The sequence below is a fragment of the Alexandromys fortis genome, unplaced genomic scaffold, assembly GCF_014885135.2.
Source record: "Alexandromys fortis isolate MF-2015 unplaced genomic scaffold, M_Fortis_MF-2015_v1.1 scaffold_37, whole genome shotgun sequence".
In the NCBI taxonomy this organism is placed as follows: domain Eukaryota; kingdom Metazoa; phylum Chordata; class Mammalia; order Rodentia; family Cricetidae; genus Alexandromys; species Alexandromys fortis.
The window spans coordinates 1,556,685-1,574,215 of record NW_026067914.1 but is presented as its reverse complement, the minus strand read 5'-3'; positions in this window follow the sequence as shown (position 1 = coordinate 1,574,215).

The window sequence follows — 17,531 nt, the reverse complement described above, 5'->3', positions numbered from 1 at the left end:
ACATCACATACGAGTATGAAACTGCTATTATTTACAATTCACACATGCTAATAAAGCATTTAAAAAGAAACTATTTTTGAGTGCCTTCTGGCCAGGCTCTGATGCTACAGCCAGGGCTGTATACTCAGACCGGTCACTCTTGGCCCTGAAGCCAAACCGAGTAACCTGTTTGTACAGTTTGACAGCCATATCAGGGCAGGTTTGGTGTGTAAAAGTTCACAAGTTGGTGTGACAATATGCTTAAGTGCATGGAGTAAAATACAAAGCAGACCACTCATGGGATGTTTGATAAAAAAAAAGTGATATTTTTATTTTAAAAAAAAATTTCTTAGGAGCTTATATTTTTATATACATGTGTCTGCCTGTATACATATATAGTATACATATATGTGTGTATGACAATATATGTATCAGTTTTTATATATATCAGTATTTAAAGATGAGGTCATAAATTTGAGAAGAGGACATGCATGAAATTTTCATTAAAAAGTTTAGTTTTAAATAAATAAGTTCTCAAGGAGATAAGAGTCCCTGGCTATGGAGAAATACCCTGGGCTGGAGGATGGCCCAGAGGGGAAGAGCACTTGCTACTCCTGCAGAGGACCTGAGTCTGGGTCCCAGCAACCATATGAAGCAGCTCACAGTTGTTTGTGACTCCAGAGCCAGACGCTCCCACACCTCAGACTGCTGTGGGCATCTACATGCATGTCTACGTGCCCACACGCAGTCACATTCTCCTGCAAATAATCAAAAAGAACAAAAATATTTTCAAAAAAAGAAGCGGGGAATACTCATGCATCCCTGGAAATTCAAGTATGAGAGTATTGCTTAATAAAACCACTGCCCATGTATTAATTGATTTATTTAGTAGCGCTCTAGAAATTATTCATAAAGCACTGCAAGATCATTTATAATATCAAAGAATTACACAAAAATATATAATTAAATGCAGGTTTTAGATTAAAACATGCATTTTTAAATGGATAGAGAAAAAGATTGGCAGAAATTACATAAATAATTCTCAATGAGTGCCTTTTGTTAAATAAGTTAATCAATATCTATGTTATTTTACTTTCTAATGTTTTTCAAAAAGCCCATGCATTAAGTGTGATATCTTAGATTGTTCCTGTGTAGGCATGCTGTTATCCATAGATGAATGGACAGCCAGACAGATCAATGGCTAGCAAAAGTCAAAAGTCCAAAGAGATGCTGGCAAACTAAAAAGCAAATAGAGCTCCAGTGAAAGGGAACAAGGAAGCTAAATTCTTAGAACACACAAGTAATAGATAAACGTCCCAGGCAGTGGTGGTGCATTCCTTTAATCCCAGCATTCAGGAGACAGAGGCAGGAGGATCTCTGTGAGTTAGAGGCTAGCTTGGTCTATAGAGTTCCAGGACAGCCAGGACTACACAGAACAATCCTGTCTTAAAAAATAAAAACACGGCAACAAAAAAATTGCGTATAAAATAGTAATAGAAATGCGTGTGATTTTCAAAATCGCCAGCATGAGAAAGGACTTCATAAACTATCTATTAATGAAACAGTTTAACCAGATAAGTAATTCAATTAATTCAATAAAGCTTTATTTGGAACCTACTGTGTGCCAGGTACTTGTGCTTGGGATACAAAGATAAATATGATAAGGTCTGTCCTCAAGAGGAAGTATATAGTATGTCATGCTGTGGCTTGATAATGCAGGGTCCTTAAAAGCTATCCAAAGATTAAAGTTTTTATGCTTCATGTTCCACTAGTGAAAATGAAAGATTAAATTCCAATACTTGGCTGATGAAAAGGATGAAAATTTGCAGCTAGAGATTCAAGACTTAAAAATGCAGTGACTCGTGTTGGTGTCCCACAGATGGCCAAACCACACTAGGTTAGAGGAAGAGGTCAGCTTTGCAGAAGTGAGGCCGTTGGCCATGACCAGTGCTGCCCGTTGTGGTCAGAAGCAATGTAAAGCTCACCGTGAGACAAGAATAATAACAAAACCAGAACATGCCATCTCTTCCATGAGACGCTTAGACACCAATGTGAAAAGCAAAATATACAGAAGGCATGGTTTTAGAAAGCTGTTTTTTTTTCTTCCAACCACCCTTGTCCACTAAGCTCAGATGATAAGATAGTACAGAGAACTAAACCAGGAAATGAACTGAACAAGGGGAAGAACGCACCGTGGGCATCGTGAACGCACCGAAGCTGCATTCTGAAGGTCACAGGTGCTGAGAGAGGGATGGTGTGCTTGATGGATGGATGTGTAGCAAAATAAAGTAAGGACCAGCCAAGTTTGGGCTCACTTTAGCCCAACCCTGTGGCCCTTGGGAGGTTTTTAATTACACACAAATCCGCAAATTCTGACTCAACTAAGGTTCTTGGGGCCCAGAAATTTAGTATTTTGAAAAGAATTTTTCCAAATAGGGTTGATGTTCTGCCCACGTGACTCCTAGTTAGCAAACCACAGGACTTAACAACAAGAGATGATACCCTGAGCATGGTTATTTTAGACTTAAGGGATATTTCAAACGTCATAATTAATTTGGATGATTAGACTAAATTTAGAAGTAAGAATCATGCACTTTTCATATCTGAGTCATACTGAGGAAATATTTAATGAATGAACGAATACAAAATGTAAATTTTTAAAACCACTTGAGCACTTCAGCCAATAGGAAAGGTGATGACAAAAGAAGTTGTTGCAACATCAAAACAGAAGAATGGCAAACATCAGCAAGCGCCCTTCTGCCAAGTGCCTCACACACAGTGTGTCACCTCAGACACGAGCCTCACAAGCAGACAGAATCGTCCAAAATAGGTAGCTGAGGCCCAAGATCACTAGTAAAGCTTGGAATCTGGATTTCTGAATACTCATCACTGTGGGTTGTATTGGTAGATGCTTAACTATGTATGAAGAGGCGCCATAGCCACCAACACTGGCTCAAATTTCTGAGAAGAATTCCAGCTTTGGATGCACTCTACTGGAAACTGAAATGACACGTGATTTAATTAAGATATTTACCTAACTACAAGATTAGAGCTCTTGGCAGTAATCAGACAGGTGGACAAACATCTGATGTTTCTGTAAAATCATTTGACTCTTCTCATGTAGGATCCCCTTAGAAATGAAACAGCAAAGAAAATATGCGCCCCCCCTCCCGGTGTTTTATTTTGAAATAGGAAAGACAATTAACTGCCTCTTGAAATCAGGGGAATTTCTCAGTTTTTGTTATTTCTCTGTTTTCATCTGAGGTAACCTTTTGCTTTAATTTTAAACAGATTGTCCAAAAAGAAATATCTTTACATGATGTTATACATCGGGCAGAATAGCAGATTGTGTCAGCTGATATTATAACAAATAAAGAGAACACAGCATCTCACATTGGATAGTCACTGTTATGATGAAAAAGGAGGTTCTTTCTAGAAAACACCCTACTCAACACCACCAAAGAACCAAGCACCAAACCATAAGTTTAAAAAGTAAAACAAGACAAATGATAGTGCATTCTCTCATATGTGGAATCTAGGTTTTATCAGAATAAAGCAGGGACGTGAAATGGGACAACAGCAAAGAGGGCAAGAACGGGCAGGAGACGGAAGAAGGGGGCTGGCTCGATGGCTCAGGGGGTGGAGATACCCGCCATCATGGCTGCTGACAAGGTTACAGGACCCTCGTGGTGGGAAAAAAGAACCAGCCTCCAAAAGTTGTCCTCTGACCTCCCTCCACACCAGCACGTGACTTTCTCTGTATTGTGTGTGTTTATACGCACAGAGATAAAAATAAATGTAATTTTCAGTTTTGAATTTGGAAAGGAGGAAGGAACACGTACGTAATTAGGGAGTAGATATGATCTAAGGACATGATACAAATGCTTGAATCTGTCAAGAAACCTATTACTTTATAAAATATGGAAGTATCAATGAAAAGTAAGACAGATGTAGAGGACATTTTATGTAATGTCCTCTCCTCGGGTGTTAGTAGAAGCCTTCAGTTTAAAAGGGAGCTGTTTAGCTGCCCCAGGGAGGAAATGGGGAGCCATCCTACCATCCGAGTGATTTCGGAGTGAAAAACTGGCAAAAGTAAACGAGATAAGCACATCACTTGCCTTGTGGCTCCTTGGGAAACCAGAAATGGAATCTTTTGAGCTCTGTGTTTGAGTATAACCAAAGCCGATTCACTTAGCAGTCTGCCATATATTGTGAACTGGAAACACAGCTGGATTCTCCTACCCTTCCAACACATTTACTTTGTCATTTCAAGAACAACGCCTTATACCCTAGACGCACTCCCCATCTTCCATCTTACCCCCATTTTTTCATCTGTGACCTTCTTTCTTCAAGCCCCAAATGCACTGTCAGGATTTACTGTGCAAGCTCATACACAGCTGCTCTCTGAAATCCTTGCTCATTTACTAATTGTGCTGCGAATGTGGTTTTAAAAAAGCCGAAATTAATATCCCCCTCTCTCGGATCTCTGGATGCGGGTAGCACAAACACCATGGTTTGTTCTGGGCATCCAGAGTTTTGCATCTGTCTGGGTATGTACCGGTGATGCTCAGGAAAGTTCCCACTTTAGTCTCTAGAGTGTTCTGAAACAAGCAAACAGAGGGAAACAATCATCCACAAATTTCCTCTAGCTGTCTTTAGATCTTTACGACTAGCTCACAGTTCTTTGACAGATCTCTTGGGGTATCTGAAAGAGCACTCGGTGATTTGGAAAGGTCCTTCTGCCTCATTCGTAGGAAAACAAGCTGACAAAATCGCTCAGTAGTTCAGTATTTCTCTTATGTGCACAGGGCCCTGAGTTCAATACCCAGTGTTGTAGATGAGAGATACTTCTGCATGGGCCAGCCAGGAGGGCTGTTCTGAGGATGGCAGAACGAAGGCAGGACTGTCTGGAGGAAACAGATGTCTTCCCTTATGTTATTAACACTTCATATAATGATTTTCTTGCCGTTACTCTGTTTTCCTTCCTTGAGTCTCTTGGCACTTTACTCTGCAACTTATTCCAAATTTCAAAATGGAAGATAAAGGGGAAGTGAACAATGATAAAACAGTTCAAAGATTACGTAACCAAAGGCAGAACTCAGAACAAGTTTCTACAATAAAGCCCCAAACCCCCAACAGACTTCAAACACTACCAAACAAGGCCAAGTCCTCTGACAAAATCAATTCTTTGAAAGAAATCATTCTTCTTGAAATCAAGGCTAAATAAATGTGCTCGCCCAGAAAGGTGAAAGCAGCCCACCCCCGAAAGCCTAGAGAAGGCGAAGGGCAGCCCATAATACACCCAACATATTGTCCAAATTTTTCTTTTCACAATCAGTTGAGCACACACAATGTTCTTACTCCATCCTTTTGTTTCTTTAATTGCTACTTCGAACATTTTAGTCATCTGTGTCCCTGCAACACAATGCTTCAGCGACATTTTCATTGAACTAACTAAAAGCCTTATCTGGAGGCTGCCCTATTAAATACAGGTTTTCAAAAACATAGTAGAAAGACCTACTTAGATGAACACAGGTTAGTTGGAAAGCCTGCTTCATAGGAGACAAATACAGTAAATTGATATTTAAGGTATTTATCTTAAGTGTAATACTTTGTTTATGGTATTCTAAAAACAGATGCCAATGTATTAGCCCTCAAACGTTATTTTTTAAGAGTTGTTTTACTCCACAGCCTTCCCTTGGCCATTTATGATTTATTTTATTTTAATTGTATGAGAGGGGTGTGTGCATGTTCAGGTGTCCATCGGTATGTTGGATTTCCTGGAGTTGGAGTTACAGGCAATTGTAAGATACCCAAAATGGGTTCTGGGGATAATTAGGTCCTTTGTAAGAACAGTACACAGTTCTGACCCAGTACCTAGCTCCTGATCCAGTCCCTCTCCATTTTATTCTATACCAAGTAAAAAACTAAAGTCAGTGGGAAATAGTAATTATGCCTCTTATAATCAATACACATAAAAATACTTTAATTCAGTACACATAAACTTTGACATCTTTTACATTTGAAATTTTTAGTTAGAATTTCTACTTTAAGACTGAACAAACAGAAAAAAAAATTTTTTTCACTTCCAAGCCAACCCAGACTGAGAAAAAAATTTAAATATATTTTTCCATAGTAGCTTCAGTTGGTAACCTTATGTTTTTGAATTATCTCTACATTCATTTCCCTAAAACAAAAAGAAAGGATTTGGGGGCCAAAAGCACAACACCACAAATTCCATTGTTGTTATTTAAGAACTTCAAGTGAGAGAAAACATTTCCACACACAACCTTCTGCTTTCACCTCCTTTGCACATGAGACCATGGTCCAAACGCAATAGTGATGATTAGAGCAATCAGAAGAGACGGCCAGCAACCGCGACGACTGCCATCAATGAGGAGAGACATCATTACAAAGCTCGGGTGAGGTAACTGCTAGACTATAGCACTTAAGAGGACCTTTTGAAAAGAACAAAATTACTTAATGTATAAGGGGAAATAGACAAAATCGAAAATCCTCAAAAACCTCCAGCACACCTGAACCTCACACAAAATTATAACATTACCTGTAGACATTACTGGCTCGAATTTTTAACTAGAACAGCAAACTGTACAGTACCCTGGCAACTGGTGTATATTTTTGATGCTTTTGTATATTTTATTCTGTCAGACAAACTGAGGAGAGTTTTCTGCTGCAAAAGTAGAATAACTATCAAAACTGAAGAGAGAGCCGAGCTACCGTCCGAGCAGCGCCGGCTCAGCAAATGATGTGCACTTGGGCCAGTTTGGAGATGAGTCAAAGAAGGAAGTAACGGCTGCAAAGGGGATCTTACTCAAGGCCAGGATGCTCGCTTTCTGATTAGAGCAGCCACACTAATTCCTAACCACACACTCAAACAGCCGAAAATATCAAGAGTTGGTTCAAATGGCATGGACATTTGTAAATGATAGACCCTCCCTGCCTACTCCATAGAGACTAGAGTTCACAGCTGAACAACGGTGGATCTCACACAATACTTGTGCAAGTCTGAAATACGAGACTGCATATCTCCATGCACAGTGAATTGCTTTCTAGAAATCGGCACCTATTTTCCCCAGAAACTCCATTTTAATAATCCTGCCCTATCTACAGTCACAGTTTTGTCATTTTAATTCAGTGGCCCTTCTCCCATTGCTTCCAGAAGGTCAGGTAGGCTACTACTTGATGAATAGCTACCTAAATCCTATGTACCCAGTCATCTTGAAGGAGCCAAGCCATTGGGTGGACTTTAATTCTTTTACCAGGGACAAAGAAAGAAGTGTATTTTGAAAGTAATGTACGTTTACATCTATTCATATTGTTAGACACATCCTTCTTGGCTTTAAAATTTCCAATGAACAATATGCTTTAGTCTTGTACGAGAGCTCTTTCTCAGTGATCAAAGTCCAGTATGCTTGCAGGATAGATAGATCCGTGGTTAAGAGCCATGCTGCCTTTGCAGAGGACCCAGCATCTACACCCACAACTGTCTCTAACTCCACTTCCACGGTATGTGACACCATCTTCTGGCTCTGCAGGCACCAGGTGCACACCAGGGGCACATACACATATGTAGACAAAAACATACATACCAAAAAAAGAATAAATCTTTTTTCATACAATGCACTTAGAGCAGAGATTTTAAATACTTAAAATAGAGCTGAAAATATGGCTCAGGAGTTCAAAACACTGGTTACTCTTCCAGAGGACCTGGGTTCAGTTCCCAGCTCTCACGTGGAGGCTCACAACCTTCTGTAACTCAATTCTCAAGGGACTGGACACCCTCTTCTGACCTCCGAAGGCACTATGTACCCATGTGGTGCACAGATATACATTCAGACAAAACACATACGCATAAAAATATGTTTTAATCTTAATATTTAAAGTATGTCCAAGTCGTGGGAACCAACAAAATCCTGCAGCAGGTAATCACCTACGCCACCAATTCTGACAACTGCCGTTTGTTTCCCCAAACCAATGTAAAGATAAAAGAAGCACACAGATCACATAACCTCACTTTTGTGGGGAATCTGAAAACACTCATCTCGTATAGAATTGGAGGTCACAGGAGGCTGCAAAGAATGGTGAGAAGGTGGGGATGGGACAAGGTTGGTCAACAAGTACTAAGCTGCATTTAGATAGAAGAAAGGCCAGGGAAGGTGCCATGGCAAAGGAGCGTGCCCGAAGTTAACACTGATGCACTGCATAGGTGAGGAGCTAGAAAGGGTTCCAAACATTTACACCACAAAGAAACGCCAGGTCCTTAAGGAAACAGATGCATTTAAAATGATGGCTTCCTACTGCATCACATACTTCAGAAACTAACCCACCTTATACCGTCCTCCAATGGCTTCCTTTTTTTTTTCAGAAGTTAGAGCCTTGAAATTATCTTAATGGGTTATGACTAACACATCTTAAAATTAATAATGCTGATAATAAGTTAACATATTTCCTTTTGTTGCTCACAGATCTTCATGTGGTGGTGATAGAAAATGTATTTCTTAGTGCAGCATCATCAAAAGGGCTTGAAAGCATTACTATAGCAACATTGGAAACTCCAATAATAGTAGCTAAGGTAATTTTAAGTTTTTTTTAGTATCTCTAAATTTTGGTCCAACTCTTCAAAAGTGAATTAATATCAGCTTGGTAAGTTTTTCCTTCCTTTTAGCAAGGACAATATTAGAAATATCCTTGCAACCTCTGCTCACCTAATGGGTTGCACCGTCACAATCTAACATAACTCTGTTTAACAAAGAAAAAATATAATTAACTGTCTGTTGTGGGGAAACAGCCTCAGATTCTTTAATCAACAAGCCCATCTTCAAATCCATAAACCCAAACAATTTCAAAAAGACCCTAGGGGTAACGAGACCCAACCTCTCTAGAAAGTGGTTTGAGTAGTTTCTTGAACACACTCCTCAAAACATCACTTTTTAGGCACGTGTCTTACTAAAAATATTTGTTCCGGACAAATTTGGTAGCCGTTCAGGAAGTACTTTCTTCTGTCTTGGTCATTTCTGGTAACAGGCAGCTTCTTGGAGAAATGGTCTTTCCCAGAGGCACCCAGCTGACTTATCTCTTAGCCACCTGAGCCGAGCTCCTTATTGGGAAAAGCTGATCTACAGCCAACAGCTGGGAATGTCTGTCCTTGCCTTGTTAAAAAACAAAAAACCTCTTGGGCATTTTATTTAGACTCCCTTTTCTTCACATACGGAGAAGAGGTGCTCCTTGCCTTTAGGAGATCCTATGCTTTTTTTAAATCTGTAGCCCCTACCAAGAATGGTTTTCCCATGACCCCCAAAGGGTAGGTTAGTAGTAGGCAGAATACAGAACTCAAGACCATGCCATCCTCTCAGCCACTGATAAAAAGGTCCTATCATAGGGTTAGGGGTGTAGCTCAGGGATACGTCGCGTGTCTAGCATGTTCAGGCCCTGGTTCTAAACCTTAGGAACGTAAGAAAGGGAAGTTCTACCATGATTGTTTCATTCATTAAATCTTTATATTTCATTAGGATTAAGGTTCCCTGGAAAAAAATAATAATATAATAAGCAATCAATTCCTTTCACACACTTGTTGGGTAGCCTCTACATGTCTTTCATAGTTCGGCATCCTGGCATTTTCTTATGAACAGTAAAGGGCCAGTTGCTACAACGCTGAGCTCTCCACTGAACAGTTACATGAAAGTAATTTGTTAACTTTAAACCATGATAAAAGGTCAATATGTGTACATACATTAACTGGGTGCGATCTCATTTTAAAAACCTCTTAATTTACATCAAAGCATTCTTTCAAAACTAGGATTATTGGTAGGCAGTATTAAGAAAACCACAGCTGAAAATATCTATGTAACCAACTGCCAAAAAGAAAGACTCTTGACGAAGATAGCTGGATTTCTGTGAACTACATCTTACCAAACAAGATTAACTGAAATATCACAGCGTTTCCTTTCGAAGAAGGAAGTTCCAAATATCCATGTCATTACAAGGTGAAAGTGTAACCAACTAAGAACAGGAAGAGGTATTGATCCTCTCCATAACAGCCTGTGACATTTCTGAGGGCAAGACACAGGGCTGTCACACATCACTGAACTCGGGAGGTAACACTCCACTGTCCCCTCTGTGGTAAATAGTGTAGATGAACTGGTTTACGCTTAAAGTGACGGTGTCACTTAAATCCTATTTACAAGGAAAGGAATCACAGGTTTGCCCAGTTGTAAGCCTCAGTCACAAACATTCTGCATTTCGGTTACTTTTTATTTATTAATTTTATTTCTTCTTTGAGTCTTTCACATCCTGCCTTCCCATCCCATCCATCTCCTGTCCCTAAAATTTAGGAGAAAATGTGGGGGAAGGAAGAAGGAGAAAAATCTCATCATGGAAGTTGTAGTGTGGGTCATACAATAAACCCCTTTATCCATATATTTTTACATGCAGGCGTTTATCAAAAAGAACCATTGGTCTGGTTCGAGGCCCCTGGTCTCTGCTGCACCATCACTGCTGGGCCCTCTGGAACTCTTCCTGAACATCCCGTTGCTGCCCTGTGTCTTGCAGATCCTGCAGCCGTGGGTCCACAGAAATGACAGCCCCTTCCCATGCTCCAGCAGGTCACAGATGGGGCCGTGTTTGGGTGGTTTTGAGCCTGGGTAGCCGCTGGGTTGATCAGGCTACCAACTCTCCCCTGTCTTCACCACCACGATTGGGCTCTTCAGTGTAGCCCTGACTGATTCACCCCATAGAACAATGAGTAAGGCATGGGGCCAGTTCTCTTGCTTTCACATCCTCAGGGTCAGTTCTCCCACACCTACACTTTCAGGGTCGGCTCTACTGTGTTGTCCAGGCAAAGTGTAGAGGCCACTCTCCTGATTGCTGCAGCCAATGAGGGACAAGGGACCACTCTCCTGCTCTTAGGATCTCAGGGCCAATTCTTCTTCTATCTGCCTCAGGCATTGATGGGCTAAGAGGCATCTCTCCCCTACCCAGGCCACCACAAAGAGATGAGTAATGGGGACAACTCTCCCATGCTCACAACCTCAGAGCTGGAGCTCGCCCATGCGGCCACCAACAGAGTCAGTTCTACTGTGTTGCCCAGGCAAGGTGCAGGGCCTGCTCTCCTAAACGCTGCCTCAGACATTGATGGGCAGGGAGGTGAAGGGGATGGGAAGGGGTGTCAATTATTTTTAAGGTAAGAAATTCTAGGACCTTCTCACCTAAGTGCCAGATATCATTTTACTCTATGGAGAAACAGATTAAATATATTCGCTGAAAATATTTCCTGTTCAACCTCTTCACAGGATCTCGGGACAGCCGCAATCCTTAGAGAAAGAAGATCTCTTTGAAAGACTGAGATGCATTTCTTGCCCTATGAGGACAAAGACACCAACAAACTTGACTAACGGGCAAGTCCCAAGTTCACAGTATCATTTGGAGGGAGCCTTTCACCTAAATCCTGATGATGCTGAAACTCTAGAGGCCGGATAAACCCTGCTGCCTGTTACATCCAGAGATTTAGGAAGATAATTGGATCACATCTGTTAATGACTTTGAGTTCCATAGAAACGGATGCCAGAGAAATTCCTGACATTGTTAGAGGAATGTCACAAAGGGCAGGAGGTAGAACAATTTCTCAACAGCTAAACTTTAGGGGACTTTCTCTTCACATGGGTTTCTGTTTCCACCACACACAGAGAGACACACACAGATACACACACACACACACACACACACACACACCACCCCACAGTGGTACTGTGATGTCTACTCACCTGTGTCCACACAGACCTTTTAAAATGAAGAGGAACAAAGGTTGGTGACAGTGGTGGCATGTGGCAATTATTTAGGGAAATTACTGGGTTGCTTTTTGGGGGGGGAGGGAGGGAGGGAGTTAATAGAGAATAAACTTGAAGAAGAACAAAGCCAAAGCAGACTACATCATCTGTATTTGCAAAACTGAAGCTCAGATGAGGGTGAGAGCCATGGACTTCTCATGTCTAATCCTGGTTGGGCCTGAGAGTGGTTTCTACAGTTCTATGGCAGCGCAACACATGCTGGATGCCTTTAAGAGAATGTCTAGCCTGTCTTCTTCCCAGGTAGTGCCCACCCAGTCCTAGAAATCCAGAATTAGATCCAAAGAAATCTAGGAATTTCAATATGACCATAGAGGAAATCTAAGGTAGATTCTCCCTCAAGGTACTCTCAAGGACAGAATCACCTGGACTTACATAAGGGTACATACGCCTGGCTCAGTTCCCAGCACATAATGGCACGCTAATTGTCCTTCCTTCCTCTTCCCTTCGTGTTTCTTTATTACTATCTCGCCTTCTATTCAAAAGGGATGGGTCATTTACCTCTCCATACTTTCGCTTCTTCTCCACAAAAATTGACAGGGCCCTTGGGGATGGGGTGCGTGCCAATCATACCGTTGATGAGCCTCCTGTTTCTTCATGGAACAAAAGGATGGCTCCCATCACTGCGCCCCAGCCATCCTGGCAAAGCAGGAGACCAAGGTGAGGGGAGGCTGCAGCAGAGACATCAAATGCCAGCTCCAGCTGTTGCTACAACAAAGAGTGGTTGTGGTGTAATCAGAGCCATCCAGGCTCCATAAAATACTTCATTTACCCCATAATACTCATTTCTGTTCCTTCCCAGTTTCTCTCCTCTGCCCTCCACTCGGAGATACAGGGGTCAAGGAGACTCGGCCATTTACTGCCCTTAAGCTATTGCTTCCATCCTTCACACCCACATAAGACGTAAGGTTAGAAGAATTCGAGCATCCTCCCAAACAGTAAGCAACCTGTGGCCTCCATGCCGTCATCAAACCCATACACTGAAGCTTTGGTCGCTGTGAACATCAACACTCCTTCCGACTCAGGAACTAGCTCTAGTTTTCTAAGATGTCTGACTCCTTTACATCCCTTCCCTTCTGCTTTCCTATGGTTCTGTGTCCCGAGCTCCTACATATGTAGTCACCAGGCAGAGGCAGAAGAGCCTAACACTAAGAAGGGAAAATCCACAGTCCTATTTCATACAGGCACTGTGTAGGTGAGAAGAAATTTTCACAATTTGCTAAGTCGCAAAATGAGGTTGTGAGGATTACAGGAAATACCGCATGCCCAAGGCTCAACACATATGCATTCAGTTGCTCACGCCTTGGCTATGTGATGGACTCTGAGAAGGTAGGGCTGAGCAAAGCAGAGCTGCTGCCGGCACAGGTTACCATCCAGTGAGCTGGCAGGCCCTGGAGCTAAAGCAGAGAGTGATGTATGCGGTGGAGGCATGATAAGGGGCTACTGTGCTGAGCGATACAGTGTCGAAATAATTTTTGCTCATAATATAGCAGGAAAACTTTCTTTAAAGAAACTTTAAGTGGAATGAGGTCCAGAAGAAAAAAAAAAACTGAGAACAAATCCATGGCTGTGTTAGGAAAGGACTATGAAAAGACTCTAAAGCAGTGGTTCTCAGCCTGTGGGCCGCGACCCCTTGACAAACTTCTATCTCCAAAAAATAGTTGCATTATGATTCATAACAGTAGCAAGATTACAATAATAAAGTAGTAATGAAGACGATTTTATGGTTGGGGTCACCACAACATGAGGAACTGTATTAAAGGATCACAGCATTAGGAAGGTTGAGAACCACTGCTCTAAATCTTTTATTTTCTATTTTTATTTTTTGATTTTTGATTTTTTTCAAGATGGGGTCTCTGTGTGTGTAGACCTGGGATGTCCTGGAACTCATTCTGAAGACCTGGCTGGCCTCGAACTCCCAGAGATTCACCTGCCTCTGCCTCCCCAGTGCTGGGATTAAAGGCATATGCCACCACCACCCTGCTCTAGCTCTAAATCTTAAAGGGGTCGAAGTGGCCAGAAATCTTGAATAGAGGGAAGCAGGATAGAGAAAGGGCTGAAGTAAACTATCATGCAAATGTCAGTGGTTATGATTAGCTCTGCCGTGTCAGTTTAATAGGTCCTAAACAGAAACTCTCTTTTCAATGTAAGTCCTCTCTCCTGCTTTTCCTTTTGTATTGTCATTAGTAATCCCCAATCTGATGACTAATATAATAATAATAGTTTCTGGGGGGACTTCTCTTTGCCTTCCATTTCTACCTTCTTGCTGAAGATACGTAATGCAACATCTCAGGTCTTTAGACTCCCTTCCACCCTGTGTTCTCACTTCTTTTCCCACGGCTTCTACACAAACCCTCTGACCCCATGCCCGAGTTCTAGCAGGAACCTGTTTACTAAAGCCTTATCATCATGTTTTATCAACTCAAGGAAGCCCTGCCCTCACATTAAACATCACAAAACATTACTTTGTGAATAACAATAGTAAGGCTTTAAAAAAAATCAATGGCCTCTGATCGACTTTGAGCTGACACAAGGTTTATGAAGTTCTTCAAGACATTGCCTTCTGCCCATGAGCTGGCCTGAAGGTAGTGTGTGAAGAGAGATGAGCATTCTCACCAAAATGGCTGAGAATCCCTAAACACTGAAGGCCCATTCCACACTCTGACCCCTTGTGTCTCACTGGCGTCCCCTAAAAAAGAGTTTATGATTCTGGATACAAGATGGGTATGGTCAGTACTTTTTTAACCCAATCAGAGTATTCAAATGTACTTGGAGCCGGGCGATGGTGGCATACGCCTTTAATCCCACCTCTAGGGAGGCAGAGGCAGGCGGATCTCTGTGAGTTCGAGGTCATCCTGGTCTACAGAGCTAGTTCCAGGACAGGCTCCAAAGCCACAGAGAAACCCTGTCTCAAAAAAATAAAAAATAAAAAAAGAACCTCAAATGTACTTGGAGTGTTGAAAGGCACTGTGTGATGTATTCTCTAAGGCATTTCTCTAGGACACCTGTTATACTTCACCCCCCAATGCTAGCTCTTCTACCCTCTAGGTCCAACAGTTCTGTCTCTCTGTCTGCTCCTTTATTCCACCCTTCTCAAGAACTTTACAGTATTATAGGTTTGGATCTATTGTTTATGGCAATAAGGAAGCTAAACGGAAACTATAATTTGGGACCTTTGGTACATTTTTGGATTAAATGACTAACATGGACCAGTCAAGGAAAAGAACTACTACAAAATTCCATCAGTGGAAGGCAAATCTGCTCCGACTGAAGACGCTATTAGAGAAATGGCCATTAGAGAAATGAATTCAGATTTCCAATTTGGCCCACAAAGCACACATCCTTTTCCCTTAATGCTCTATGGGAACGGAGCATTTTATTTCCACAGCCTCTTACAGACTGGCAGAAAGACAAAACCTTTGAGGCCCTGCTGTTGGCTCCTAAGCTCTGAGGCAGCTACCACCCCACGGAGAGCTTACCCCTTTGCTGAGCATGCAGTACTGCATTCTCTTCTGGTCTTGGAAGAAAGCGATTACTATAGATGTATTTTCTAAGTAACCTAAGGGTTATCTGTCCTCATCTACAAAATAGTTAATCATTTTATTATGCTCTTTACTGAACAAAGTAAGTAGGTGGAAATCGTTTTTGCCAGTGAAGGTCTTATCCTAAACTTACGGATGTATGTGCTATCATATATATATCCCTGGAAAGGGTTTCACAGATCTAAACTTTATCCTCAGGCATATTCAATTGACATACACAACCAACAGGAGGAAAAGTGTTAAAGTAATGACTGCCTGTGATCGGCCTGAGCATTGCTGTGCATGCCCCGCCCCCTGGCCAAAACAAAGCCTTGCTATGTCTATTCTGAAAGAAAATCTGAGGGTGATTCCTTATCAGACTACGGTGGCAAATATTTTACTTCTTGCTTAGTGCTATTGCTTGGGAGATCATTAGCTTTAAGAAGCCTGAACTGAAACCTATGTGAAGGAGGAATCTTCTTGTAGGGTGACAGGTGTTCTCCTTGCATTGATTATGGAAGTGATTGAGGTCATGAGGAGGGAAATGGCAGTGGCCTTCAAGTGGGTGAGAATTCCCCAGCAGGCAAAACAGACAACATCTTCTCCCACCCTCGTCTAACGACAAAACATAAAAATCGAAGTCGCTTGCTATCAACTCAGCATGTTTAAAATGCTGTCGTCACCCCCAAATGCACAGCTATATCATTGAATATGTTTCGTGAGCCCCAGATAACAAAGACTCACTATTCCCTAGTTTATACCCCTATATAGCTTCGGGGACTCTTTCAAAGGACACATCCCCAGATAAAATATGTTTTATATTTAATCCAAAGATAGCTCCCACATCTAGCAAATTATCAGGGACATCGATCATGATATTTATTTGTCCTAACTAATAATCTTCTGGTTGCTGAACTTGTGGTATCGTAATGTATGTATTTTCTTCCCGCCTCTGCTACTGCTCTTCCTCAAAGAAAAACAAACGATTCTAACAATAATCAAAGCTATTTCTATGTCTACACAGTTGGACGGCACCTTTCTAAGTGCACAGATACCCTTGTGGAATTTTTGCTGGGTCTCTCTCTCTCTCTCTCTCTCTCTCCCTGCTTCTCTCTCTCCTCGCCCCATTGTTCAGGGACATTTGAAAAGAAAGTGAGTCAGCAGGAGAAGCTGCTGCACTTAAGGCAATTTGTGATCTGGTTTATAATTCATGCATCAGGGCCTGAGGGAGCTTAAGTGCTTAACTCCCGCTTTAGGATAAAAGCATGAGTAACGGCATCTCTCACTTGCATCTGATTCGGCTTGTTCATTGGATCCAAATCTAACACCTTGAATAAGTTCTCACTCAACACTGATGTCACCAGCAGCGTCTTGATCCTCAAGTGTGGTGCTACAATCAAATATTTGTGGTTATCCAAAAGGCCTTCTTTCTAGCTCCAAGGCAAATCATATCACGGTCTCTTTGATAGTCTCAGAAGGCAGTACTCTGGTGTAAAACAGCTTTAGCCAATGCGATTGTTTATAAAGGAACTATGCAGGGGAGAGAAGGAAGCAGGAAGTAGGGCAGAATACAACAGGCACATGGCTGTGATCTTCTAGACTACTAGTCAACTATTTCCCAGATTTTCTATTTGTAGCTTTGAGATTGTCACATCTAATGAGATTGTCACATTCTCTCTATGGCTTTTCACTGGGGATATTAGCCATACTTAAGGGTATGCCCCATGCCCAGCAGTAAATGTCCAATACAAAATGAACTCATGGTATTTTTGTAGACTTTTCATCTCACAATGCTCTATTTAGACATTTTTTACTTAGTGGTGTTTTGTTTTTATATTATGATACACAATTTTGTATATTTATAGGTTTGTATGTGTGCATGTGTTCACACATATGCAAGTGTGGGTGTGCTTTTGTCTATGCATGTGAATGCGATGTGGGGTTGTATGCTAGTGTTTTTGTGTATGTACACATGTGTCTGTGTATGTGTTTCTTGTGTTGTCTCTTTTTTTTTTCTTAATTCTTATTTGTTCGCCTGTTAGTTTTCCAAAGAAAGCAAAAAAGAACACAGGGAACTTGGTGTATGGGTAGAATCTGGAAGGAGTTGGGAGAATGGAAATTGTGATATATTGTGTGGGAAAAAAAAATATTTCCAGTTAAAAAAAAAACC